The following is a 12305-nucleotide window of genomic DNA, read 5'->3' as shown; positions in this document are numbered from 1 at the left end:
GGCAGCCGGACTTTGCCGCTGCGCGTGGTGGCGGCTGATGGGATTTTGGTGAGACAGGCAGGGACCAGCATCACAACACGTGGACACACTGAATTCTACAGGAGTCTGTGGAGAAGCTACATGAATTCCGGGATTTTTCTCCAAGCATCTAAAGAGGGTGGCCCAGGTGCTGGACTTGTTCCTTCTCAGGTCTGAGGACAGAAATAGCCTCACTTATCTCCTCCCCTCGCGTCCGAAAGCCAAACTGTGTATCTCTAGGTTAGCTTTCTCCCACTCAGTAAGCTACTATTTATGTGCCAGGAGCTGTGCCAAGTGCTATACACATTTATCTCATTCATCTACACATTCATCTGCACATTTATCCCACTGCAACCCCCGGAAGAAAGGCGGTTCCCATTTTAGAGATGGAAAGTCTGAGGTTGGGAGAAGTTAGCAAACCCAGCTGGTAAGCAGAGCCAGGTCAGAAACCACGTTGAGTCTAAATGCCCCCTTCCAACCACCATCCTGACCTGGCTCCCTGCCTCCCCACCCCCCCCCCCACCCCCCCCCCCCACCCCCCCGCCTCTCCAGAAGTTCTGAAAACCCATCTCCTCTGGGAAGCCCCCTCCCAGGCTGCCTAGATCACTCTGCAAAACACATGTTTTTCTTCACATCTTGAGGGTAAAAACTGAGTCTTGCTCCCAGTGCCTAAAATGTTTTAAGTGAGGGAAGGCATGTATAAATGGATGGATGGATGGATGGATGGACAGTGTAAGTCCAAGCTCAGAAGGGAGACCGTATCACAAAGAGCACGGAATCTGGAGAAGGTTGGTTTAGACTCAGTTCCCAGCTCTGCTACTTTAGTAGCTGTGCTGCTTGCTCAGCCTCTCTGAGCCCCACTTTCCTTTTCTGTAAAAGAGGATAGTAAATTCCTGACAGTGCTCTTGTGAGGAGGAAATGATAGAATCCATCTAATGTGCATTGCTTGGTGGCTGGAACATAGTAAATGCCCAATAAATATTAGCTCTTACTGCAGTGGGCAGGAAGCTGGTATTTGAGCCTCTTAGTCCTTCAGACGCTGTCCTCCTTACCTAACTCCTCTTGTACTCCCCTGCAGGCCTGGGTTTCCCACCTTCTTAAGGAGAGTGTTCCTGGGAGGTTTGGGTGAACAGGAGGCTCCTGCCTAAGCCCTGAGTGTGTCAGTGAGGCAGGTGCTCTGTGTCGATTACTGGGCAGGTGGGGGCAGCTGTTGTGACCAGGCTGCAGCTGCTGTGGCCTGTCAGCCCCCTGTCAGACTCGCCCTGAGGGCAAATACAGCTCCAGCTCAGCCCCTGGAGCAGCTCCTCGGCGGCTGTCCCGGTTTTCCCTAGTTCCCCGTGTGCTTTGGCAGCTCCAGCTCTCAGCATGGCCAGGGCTAGAGAGCAGGCACTGAGGTGCCCTTCCCCAAAGATCAAGTTACAGAGCACATTCCCTGGCTCCACCTTGGAGAACATCAAAGGCTTGAGCCAAAGCAGCCTTCCTGGGGATGAGGCGGCAGCTGCCTACTCTGTGATTCAGGGTGGCTGGAAAAATCCCTTAAGCTCCAAATATTTTACTGCTGTAAGGCTGAAACTCCACCATTAGGGGCCCAGTCTTATCATCTGAAGCTGTTCTCAAAGTGTGGTCTCCCCACCAGCAACGTCAGCATCATCTGGGAGCTCCTTAGAAAAGCAAATTCTCAGGCCCCACCCCAGACCTTCTGAATCAGGATCTGCGGGAGGGAGTGTCTGTGTTTAACACAGGGACGGGGAGAGGGGAGGGAAGGCCTGGTCTGGCTAGTGCAGTCAAGTAGATCTGGGACCCACTCCTAGCTCTGCCTTCTAACTGTGTGGCCCTGGGCAAATTACTTAATCTCTTCAGCTTTGTTTGTACTACTGTAAACTTCAGATTGTACAAATAATTCAAAGAGCCAAAGATGAAATAAGATACATGAAGAATTTGCACATAATAGGAGCTTAATGAGTGCTAATATCCTCTCCCCAACACCCCACCTGGGTTCTCACGGAGAAGAAGTCTGGGTGGAGTGCCATGGTGGGGAGAAGGTCTCACCGGTGGGGATTGTGAATGTGGGTGGGATACCGAGACAGAGAAGGAGGCCCAACTCTCTCCTTCTGGTTCCCTCTGTTTTGCAGGGGCTGGTGCTGGGGTGCAAGGCTCCAGCTCCAGTGACTGGCCCAGTCTCACCACCATTCTTCCCAGATTCTGGGTGGGGCCGATTCTCTGCTTACCTTTTCCCTACTTTATTCTAACCTCTTTTAGGTGGTTGAGTTGCAGGTCTAAAGGTTTCCTGCGGGAGATGACTGGTAGAAATATACTAGTAGAAGTGGTGAATTTCCCTGTAATTCTGGGTCCTTAGGGTTAAGAAGAGAGCCAGCAGCTCTAGCCAGTTTTGCTCAGTGGATAGAGCGCTGGCCTGCTGGCTGAAGACTCCCGGGTTCGATTCCAGTCAAGGGCACGTACCTCGGCTGCAGATTCAATCCCTGGCTGTGGTTGGGGTGCACAGGAGGCAACCAATCAATGTGTCTCTCTCTTGCAACGATGTTTTTCTCTCTGTCTCTCCCCCTCCCTCCTACTCTTTCTAAAAATCAATGGAAAAATACTTTCCGGTGAGGATTAACAAAAAATAAAAGAGAAAGCCAGCAGTTGACACAGAGACCGTGCTGGAGACCTGACTCTTGTCCAGGCACTGCCAGGGTCTCCCAAGAAGCCAAAAGGCAGGCAGATGAGAGCATCGGAGGGGCAGATGGGGCCCTGCAGAAGCCGCTCTGTGCCCCAGAGCAGCCGCTTCCCTTCCTTGTAAAGCCTGAATGCACATCCTGAGCCTTGGATGGGAGAACAAAGTAAGATCTCAGTCTCACTGGCAGGCTCACGTGACATGGTCCAGGGTGATGATACTTGGATTTCCCTCGCTCCCTATCACCAGGAATCCCAGAATCAATGTTTCATCATTAATTTAAGGGTTTATCTCTGCCAGAGTTCGCATCTCCACTAAGCTAAGTTCTGGGCTTGAGTTAGTCAGTTTGGATTCAAATCCCAGCAGTACTATTTCCTAGTTGTTATGTTCTGGTTAAATATTTAACCTCTACAAGCCTAAATTTCTGCCTTTATAAAGTAGGAACAGTGATTATATATTTAAGTGTATACTGTATATGTACTTATAATTATTTTAAGGATTAAAATATGCAGTGTTGTTTGGATTCCTTATGAACATATCTCTTTTATTATAAACATATTTCTTTAAAGTTAAAAAAGAGAGGAAGGAGGAAGGAGGAAGGACTTAAGTGAAAGGTCACGATCAGGGATGGCTGATTGGTCTCCACTATGATGCCAACTTAGGGAGATCTGCAGGCGCCACCAGCACACTGCCCTGCACGGCTTGTGAAGGACTCCAAGACTGACTTGGAGTCTCCGCAGACCAAGTGCATGGCTGAGCAGAAATGTCTCCTCCAATCTGGGCAGGGGGCCTGGGAAAATGTGCAACCCACATTTACCATCTCTGCTTTAGTTGCCTCCGCCCTGAAGGCGCAAAGGCTGGCTGTGATTCTTGCGATTACCTGCAGTAGCATTATGGAAGCCATTACTGGGGTCTTCAAAGGCTCCCACTGAAAGAGTAACTTAGCCTCCTAAGGGAACACTGTCTCCCAGTATCATTTGGAAAGGCTGCACCAGTCACAATGCATCGCCTTTTGATCTTCGTGATAAAAGTCCTTGATGTGGACTGGCAAGGAGAGAGAAAGAAGAGTGCTCTTTGCAGTGGTGAGCTGCACAGATCCTGAAGCCGGTTTTGTCAGGGTGGTGAGGAATGAGGGGTGGGTGAGACCTGGAGGACCCAAGCCCCCAGAGGCATCTGAACTTTTTAGCCCGTTGTCTATTCAGGGGATCAACTGTGGCTTTGGTGTGTTTCCCGGATTGGGGGTGGGTCTCTGAGGCACACAGGTGTTTTGCATTATTAATCAGCTAGATCTCTTTCTTCGTAATAATCTCTCCCTCCACATCTGTGCAAGCACTTTGAAAAGCAGCAGCAGTGTGTCTATGCAGAGTGTTTGAAGCAAGACGCCAAGGTGGGCCCACTAAATGTAGGACAGCAGGCACCGTGCTGGGGCCCAGGGGACACTGAGGGGCCATGAAAAGGTTTTGATTTTAGTTTCTTTTAAAATCATAAGAAAACAAATGAATAATGAATCCAGTTGAGATTTTATTTGTCTTTATACCAATACAATCATAAAGTATAATTTAAAAAAAATATTTTTAATGGTGGAAGGGGCCCTCGAAGGCAAAGTGCTTCGGGCCCAGGGAAATCATAATGCAGCCCTGAGCATAGGGTATAGAAGAGATCTGATTGGGGTCTGGAGGCAGAGCTGTGGTCCCACTTCAGACCCTGTGACCCTGAGCAAACCATTCATCCAAGGCTGTGGTTTTCTTGTGGTCCAGTGTCCTACAAGTCAGAAGAGGACTGAGGGCTCCTTCTCAACCCTTTTCCTGGGTCCCAGCTCTAAGGAGATGGTGGAAATATGCATGAGGGATATAAAAGGCCACGTTCTCAAAGCCTAGAGGGAAGATGGAGACCACATGCTCCAGAAGACAGGTGAATGTTCCCGCAGTGCCCTGACACCTTTCCCATTCCCGAGAAAAAATAAGTCAGGGAGAGGCTGATGAGCAAGCTGGGCCTTTGAGGGGTTGTGGGGCTCCAGGGAAACAGAAGCCTTCCCAGACCGCACAAGTCTGGCCAGAGTTAAGCTAGCGTCTGGAATAACCCAGGGGAGCAGGGAGATGGACAAGAAGAAAGGGACTCCGGTGTGAGAGGTGTGGCTAACCTGCAGACCCGGCGGTCCTCCTGCTCCTTGGGGCACTTAGGCTGAGATGACGATAGGAAGGGCTCTGAAAATTGAAAGGACTTTTCAAAAACAGGCTGTGGGGGAGTTAGGGTGTGCTTTCTGGGGCGTGATGAAACCTGTTCCTTCTTCCCAAGGAATCTCCACAAAATCAACTTTACTCACCCCAGCTCTGGAAGTTGAGTTGAATGTTTTGGCGATATCATTGAGCGCCAAACAAGTCAGGTGTGTGTTCCAAATCGGGCAGGTGTGCAACCCAACTGCCTACTGCTCTTCCTTTTCCCTCCTTTACTCTTTTCCTTCCCTCTATTTTCCTTTCCCTTTTTCTTCCCTCCCCCTCCTCCCCTCCCCTCTGGCCCCCTACTCCTCCCCTTCTCCCTGTTTCCTCTGCTTTCTCCCCACACCGCAGAAAGTGGAGGGAAGCGTGCCAACTGGAGATCTCCCAACTATAGGGACTCCAAGCAGGAGGGTCAGGGAGCCCCCCTGAGAACCGCAGCCTCCATCTGCGTTCTGACGAATGCAGCTCTAGATGGCGGACGCGGAAGCTAACCCAGGTTTTGTCAGTGGCATTACTGGTTTACATACCACTTCGTTTCTTCTCCTCAAGCACCTTAATAGAATGGACTGGGAGTGGGGAAACTGAGGCAGTGCTTTTTCCTCAGTCTCTGAGAACAGGCGTCTCCCCACGCAGCTGTGGAGAGAGAGGTGCAGGACGGGGTCAGCAGACTGGGGCCCAGCAATGCCAGGGCCTTCATCTGCAGGGGCAAAGCACGACCCAGCCTGGGCTCAAGAAGGAAACCCCTGACTCCTGTTCTGTCCGTCCCCGGGGAGAGAAAAGGAAGGGACTGGCTTAGAAAAAAAGGAAGTCTAGGCATTCCCAAGGCGGTTTGGGATACGGGTTGGGGCTGGGCAGAAGAATGGGCTGGCAGAACCCTCTCCACCTCTGAGAACTCCCTACAGAGCTTCCCACTCATACAGTGTCAAAATTGCTATAATTAAGAATCAAAGAAATGTATGTTCAAATAATTGAAGGTCGTTTAAAGAAATTATCAGATGGGCAAAATAGTAAAAGTTTTTGAAGACTTTGCCTATTAAACAGGTGCTCCCAAATCCCACTGGAAGGAACCACACAAGCTTCCTGGAGACACATTTAAAAATATGTAACCCCCAATACATCCTTTGCCTCAGCGATTCCACTTCTAAGAGTTTGTCCTAAGAAAATCATGAATATCATAAAGAATTACTCACAAAAATGGCCATTGTCATTTTTATTATAATAGTGAAAAATTTGAGACTTAGAAGAGTAGTTAACTAAGTTGTGGTACACTTATTCAATGAAATTCAGAACATCCGTTGCAAATGATTATAGGTATGGATTTATTGACATGGAAGATGTTCATGATGCACTACTTAAATGAAAAAGCTGTTTCTGAACAGTGTGTATATTATGATCCTACCTTTAAAGAAAACATACATTTATAAGTATAGTCATTCTCTATTACTGCATAGCAAATTACCCCCAAAAATGTGTGCCTTAGAACAACAAACATTTATTACTTCACAGTTTCTGTGAGTCAGGAATTCAGAAGTGGCTTCTGGCTCACAGTTGCTCATAAGGTTATACTCAAGATGTGACCTGAAGTCTTTAAGGGCCTAGAACAGTGGTCAGCAAACCGTGGCTCGTAAGCCACATGCGGCTCTGTGGCCCGAGTGTGGCTCTTCCATAAAATACCACGTGCGGGCGCACACATACAATGCGATTGAAACTTCGTGGCCAATGCGCAGAAGTCGGTTTTTGGCCTGGGCGAGTCTATTTTGAAGAAGTGGCGTTAGAAGAAGTGGGGGGGTGTCGGTCGGTCGGTTGGTTGGTCGGGTGATGGGAGACACAGCGCAGGTGGGTCGCGGGATACGCAGAGCGGGGGAGGTGTTCTCGATTCATGCACGAGTTGAGTGAGCCAGTCAGTCAGCAGTCTCATGTGCAGTGGTTAGTGCTAGTCGCGTCCGAAAATTGCGAGGGTGACAAAAATACCTACTCGAAGCATAAAGTTACCTGTATTTTTCCAACCAGTTGCAAATCCTACAGATATTTTTGTCATCAATTTAAGAAGTGTAATTATTTTGTGTTGGTGGCTTTATTATTATAAAATGAAACATTTTTTTAGGTGCCTTGTTTGACATGGCTACAAAGAAGAAGCAAAGAAAAGCAGAAGACGAAAACCAAACCGTGAATTTAAAGTTGAATGGACCAAGACTTTCGCGTTTATTCAAAACTTAAATGGCCTTCCGACCTGTCTTATTTGTCAGGAAAAATTGGCACAAAACAAGGAATCAGATTTGGAGAGACACTTTACAACTAAACACGTGTCATTTAGTACTAAATATCCTGTCGGTGATGCAAGGAAGAAAGCAGTTGAGGAACTTAGAAGAGTCAAGAAAAATCAAGTTCTGTATTTAATTACTGGATGCAATCTTCCAACAATGTTAATATTGCAAGTTTTGTGGTTAGTCAAGAGATTGCTAAGAGAGAAAAACCATATACAGACGGCGAATACATAAAAAGTTGTTTTATAAATGCATCCGAAGAGCTATTTCGAGATTTTAAGAACAAAGCAGATATTCTAAAAAAAATTAAAGAGTTACCATTGTCTGCTGAAACAGTGAAAGATGGAACAGTCAAAATGTCTTCGAATATAACCAACCAGCAAGTCGAAGATCTTAAATTGGTTTCAGCTTTATCAATAGCAGTTGATGAGTCTTGTGACATAAATGATACAGCGCAAGTTTCACTTTTTGTACGATTTATTTCACCTACAGTTCCTAAAGAAGGACTTTTAGGATTATTGCCACTCAAAGGTCAAACAGGTGGAGAGGATGTAGCAAATGCTGTAATTGAGTGCATTGAAAAACACCATATTCCACTCGATAAAATGGTCTCAATTTCAACAGACGGGTTGAAAAGTATGACCGGCGTAAGAAACGGGTTTGTTGCTATTTTGAAAGAAAAAATTAATCACGAGATACTTACTTACCATTGCATCATTCATCAAGAAGCGCTTTGTGCGCAGACATTTCCAGAAGAAATTTGCAAAGTTATGGAATTGGTGATTAAGATTATCAACTCCATTATAGCTAAAGCTCTTAATCATCGCCAATTTAAAGAATTTTTAGTTGAAATGGAGAGTGAGTAAGCAGATCTTCTGCTGCATAACAAGGTACGTTGGTTATCAAGAGGAAACATTTTGAAACGTTTCGCTTCCTTCTTAACAGAAATTAAAGCAGTTCTCCTTGAGAAGGGTGTTCACTATCCAGAACTAACGAACTATCAGTGGATTCAAAAATTTTATTTCATGGTAAACGTTATGTCTCATCTAAATCAGCTTAATCGTAAACTACAGGGGAAAGGAAACACAGTTTTTTCAATGTTAGAAGAAGTTATTTCATTCGAAAACAAATTATCTCTTTTTGCTCAAGATTTTGAAAGAGAAACTTTGATTCACTTTCCAAGCCTGTTGAAACATCGCCAAGAAAATAATTCTGATATTGACATTTGCTATTTCAAAACAACACTTTTAAATATGAGGGAAGCTTTTCTCAACAGGTTTCAGGAATTCAGAAACAGCAAAGCGACGTTAGCCTTTGTTAAAAAACCTCTCAATGCTACTGTAACAGAATTAAATTTTTCTCCCTTTAATATTGACATTGGCAACTTTGAAATGCAATTGCTGGATTTAAAAAACAACTGTGGAGCTCGAAATTTGAACGTCTTTGTGCTGATACAGAAATATTGGAGAAAAACAAATGTGAACTTAGTTCACAGCACAAGTGGTCTGCTTTGAAAGACCTGGAGAAGGAAGATATGTTGATTTTTAACACCTGGAATAGTATTCCTGACTCATATAATCAACTGAAAAAACTAGCGTTTGCTTTTCTTTCCTTATCCGGGTCTACATATTTATGCGAACAATCATTTTCAAGCATGAGCCTTATCATGAGTAAATTGAGGAGTCGTCATACTGATGAGAACCTGGAATCGTGCCTAAAATTAAAAACAACAACATATAAACCTGACTTACCCAAACTTTCCAAGGAGATGCAAGGCATTGTTCACATTAGTGTTTGTCAGTCATTGTCATGATTTAATTTTATAGATATTGTAAGGTAAATTGTAAGGAATTTAATTTTATCAATAAATAATATCATTATTAAGTATGATATCAAGTTTTATTCAACGTACTTATAGTTTAAGACTTAAAACTTTAAGTAAAGTTTATTAAGTTAATTTTAGGGAACGTTGTGGAGTAAAAGAAGATGTAGTGTCGAGGATTGAGAAAGGTATGTTGAGTTGGTTTGGACATAGAGAGGATGAACGAAAGGAGATAGACGAAACAAGTATACAAGACGAGTGTGGATGTGAGCGTTGGAAGGGGTCGACCTCAGCAAACGTACCTCAATCAGATTGAGGACATTTTTACCAAAGGCCAGCTTAGGAGTACCCTAATTAAGTTAATAACAATGTACCTACCTATAGAGTTTAAGTTTAAAAAATTTGGCTCTCAAAAGAAATTTCAATCGTTGTACTGTTGATATTTGGCTCTGTTGACTAATGAGTTTGCCGACCACTGGCCTAGAAGATTGTGACTAAGATATCTCATTTATATGGCTGTTGGCAGGAGGCCTCTTTCTTGCTACATGGACCTCCCCATAGGACAGCTTGAGTGTCCTCATGACCTGGCAGTGGGATTCCCCCCAGAGCAAGTAATCCTAGAGAACAAGACAAAGACTGCAATGTCTTTCATGGTTTACCACTTTGTCACTTCTGCAATATTATATTGATTATGCAAATCAGCCCTATTCATTGTGGTAGAGGACTACACAACAGCCTGAATTCTAGAGGGCAGGGGTCATCAGGGATCATCCTGGAGGCTGTCTACCACAGTGCCTCTACTATTCAATAAATAGTTTTTGAGTGCCTACTAAGCGTCAGATCATAGTGGCACCACACTGAGGGTACACACGTCAATGGAGAGTCAAGGTGCTTGCTCTCTTGGAGATCATATTCTAGGGGACGGGAGGGGAGAGACCCTAAAGAAGGCAGAAAGGTAGCCATACACAGTGATCCGAGAGCAAAGGGGAGCATAGGGGAGATGCTGTCAGGGAAGTAGGCGGGTCAGGTGAAGAAGAACCTTGCAGGCCACCTAAGGAGTTTAGATTTTATTCTAAGTGTGATAGAAAGCCTCTGGTGGATTTTAAGCAATGACGTGCTCTGATTTGTAGTTTTAAAAGATCCCTCTGGATCAGGGAAGAGAATGCATTCAGGGACAAAAGTGAAGTCAGAGTGACCAGCTAGGAGTTAGTAAGAGTAGTCTAGTGATGGTGGCTTGGATGACTACACAAGTAACCCCTTAGTGCAGTGGGACAAGTAGGATTATGGACGGATGAAGAGTGAGACTGGAGGGTGCAGAGGCAGAGATAGTGAAATGCAAGCCATTTCGATGGGGGAGGGAAACCAAGATGGCATAGATACAGAGGGAAGTGGTGGTTTGTGGGTTGAATTGTGCCTCACCCCCACCCCAGAAGATATGTTGAAGTCCTAACCCCAGGTATCTGTAACTGAGACCTTATTTAAAAGTAGAGTCTTCGTAGATGTAATTAAGACATAAATTGAGATGAGGTCATACTGGAGTAGGGTGGGCCCTTAATCCAAAATAATTGGTGTCCCTATAAAACAGGAGAAGAGACTTGGAGACACACAGGGAGGATGCCACGTGAGGACAGAGGTAGAAATCGGAGAGAGGCAGGTGCAAGCCGAGAAACAAAAGATTGACAGCTACCACCAGAAGCTAGGAAGAGACAAGAGGGCATTCTCCCCTACAGGTTTTGAAGGGTGCATGGCCCTGCCAACACCTTGATTTTGCATTTCTAGTCTCCAGAACGATGAGACAATACATTCCTGTTCTCTTAAGCCATCCAGTTTGTGGGACTTTGTTACAGCAGCCATAGGAAACTAAGACTGGTCATGGCACAGAATTTTAAGGAGAGGCGATACTAGAGCAAGTTTGGGAATGACCCAGAGAATGAGACCTGTAGGGGGAAAGAGCTGGGGTGACAGCCAGAGTGGAGTAATGGGGAGGAGCCCTGGCAGGTGGAAGGGCTGGGATTTTTTAAAAAAATATATATATATTTCTTTATGGATTTCAGAGAGGAAGGGAGAATGAGAGAGAGATAGAAACATCAATGATGAGAATCACCAATCGGCTGCCTCCCGCACACCCCCACCAGAGATTGAGCCCGCAACCCCGGCAGGTACCCCTGGCCGGAATCGAACCCGGGACTCTTCAGTCCGCAGGCCAATGCTCTATCCACTGAGCCAAGTCGGCTAGGGCTGGAAGGGTTGGTTTTTGACATGAGCAAGTCCACTTCCATTGCAACAGCAGGCGTGAGTGTGTGTACAAATACAGTGGAACCTCGTTTCTCAAACTGTTTGGGAAGGCTGTTCGAAAACCAATTTGTTAAAAAAACGAATCATTGTTTTCCCATTAGAAATCATGTAAATTAAATTAATATGTTTCAGACCCCCAAATAATTCTATTTTAACCTTTCTTATAGAAAGTACATGTCTAATGTACTGTTTAATTTATAAATAAACACTTCTTTTTTAAAATTTATGGAACCATCTCCTACTAGCCTTAAACAAATTGTTCATATATCACTGCCTCGGAGATGCTATCACCAGCTAATTGCTTTTCCTTTATCCAATCAACAACAGTTTTTCTACATATTCAATTGCCTGTGATTGTTGTTTTGTGAGCACTTTCACATCCTTAGCAACATTAGAACTCTGAATGTTTTAAAATTGCACTAATCCTCAATTTCACCAGCAACAAAAGCATTCTCTCCATTGTTTGTTGCCTGAGAGACGCTTTTTGTCATGCTGAGGTATCAGCGTGAAAGGGTTGTCAGGTCAAAAACTGAAGTTTTGGTAGACAACCGAGACATTTTTACTGTGGACACCTTGGTCAAGAATCAAAATGTTTGAGATGGGAAATGTTCAAGAACTGAGGTTTGACTGTAGAGGTAAGTTCATAGGCCTGTTGGTGAGAAGATAAGAGAGTTCATGTCTAAGGGCTTCAATTCTCTCAGAATAGAAGAAATATGAGGCGAGAAGTGTGGGAAAGTGAATTTAATAAAGAAATATGGTAGGCCCTAGCTGGTTTGCCTCAGTAGATAGAGCATCAGCCCACAGACTGCAGGGTCCTGGGTTCGACTCCGGTCATGGGCATGTACCTCGGTTGCAGGTTCGATCCCTGGCCCTGGTCGGGGTGCATGCAGGAGGCAACCAATCCATGTGTCTCTCTCACATCAATGTTTCTCTCTCTCTCTCTGTCTCTCCTTCTCCCTTTCATTCTTCCTAAAGATCAATGGGAAAATATCCTTGGGTGAGGAAAGGAAGAAAGG

Source organism: Myotis yumanensis, unplaced genomic scaffold (assembly GCF_028538775.1).
Source record: "Myotis yumanensis isolate MYYU_CA2020_CCGP unplaced genomic scaffold, mMyoYum1.0.hap1 SCAF_1, whole genome shotgun sequence".
NCBI classification, from domain to species: Eukaryota; Metazoa; Chordata; class Mammalia; order Chiroptera; family Vespertilionidae; genus Myotis; species Myotis yumanensis.
This window is presented reverse-complemented; position numbering follows the sequence as displayed.